We start from the raw sequence: 991 nt of genomic DNA, 5'->3' as shown, positions 1-991 counted from the left end.
GGTATCCGGCGGCGTAAAATCAACAAGCCTCCGCTTAGGTGATTTCGGGATGGTGCGTTTTGTGAGTTACGATCGAGCTCACCGGGGCGAGAGCTTATAGGAGTGGCCACAGAATTATTCGTTAGAAGCGGTAAGCCAGGAGGGGCAGTAAGTAACGTAGTGTGCGTGTTAGCATTAGTTGCGTGGAACGCGGCTAGAACATTTCTTGACTGCGTCCAAGGCATCCGTGAGACGACAATCAATTCTCCAAGAAGCTCCAGCTTCAGGTTTGAAAGAGCAGCTAGCATTCCATTAAGTGAAAATTCCTTACTGGCGCGTGATTCATTGCAGCTAGTGCAGATCCAAAGAGTTTGTGAGTCAGGACGTTTCAGCTCGGACATGACCACCTCACACACACTCAAGCAGCCAAAGTGGTAAGTGGTATTACAGAAGCCAAACACTTATAGGAGTCATCACTCGTTACAGGAGCAGCACAGGAGGGGCAGGATTCGGCCATGATGAAGAAAGAAACGAACGACAACACACTAACACACGCGAGGTTGAGTGTATATGATCCCGGCACGATGCGGTTTTGATTCAATCTTCGAACGGAAATTAAGCTGCGGGGCTTGTACACATGATGAAACCTTATCACTGGATGATAAATCGACCAGAGATGGACTATTGAGCGCGTGCAGAAGCGATATGAGATTGAAAAACACGTGCAAAAACGGTCGAAAATGTTGGAGTGCGATCAGAATGTGACTTGCTCTATGAAGAGATACAGGGTATATAGTGCACTATGACCCATTTTGAGACTTTTTCATCGCCAAGATCCTTATTATTGTGTTCCAGGCTTTGGTTTGGTTATTCAAGAAGCCTCAATGATATAAGAACGATAATGGTTGACCTTGCAATTTCGTCAAAATTTCTACCATGGCCATATGGATGGATGGGAAAGCTGGACATTCCTTCAAATGGCCATAACTTCGTAACAATGTGTCCTAGCGAG

General features: G+C 46.0%; 1 long non-coding RNA gene across 1 annotated transcript; it reads left to right on the top strand.

Annotated features, from left to right (window-relative positions):
• The first annotated feature begins 242 nt into the window (after window positions 1-242).
• On the top strand, window positions 243-602 carry LOC121602101. The gene is made up of 3 exons (XR_006006286.1): window positions 243-266; window positions 331-413; window positions 466-602. It is a non-coding gene; the product is annotated as an uncharacterized LOC121602101 (long non-coding RNA).
• Window positions 603-991: the final 389 nt, after the last annotated feature.

The sequence above is a fragment of the Anopheles merus genome, unplaced genomic scaffold, assembly GCF_017562075.2.
Source record: "Anopheles merus strain MAF unplaced genomic scaffold, AmerM5.1 LNR4000298, whole genome shotgun sequence".
NCBI classification, from domain to species: Eukaryota; Metazoa; Arthropoda; class Insecta; order Diptera; family Culicidae; genus Anopheles; species Anopheles merus.
The sequence above is the reverse complement of the archived record's forward strand: the minus strand, read 5'-3'. Positions and strand labels throughout refer to the sequence as shown.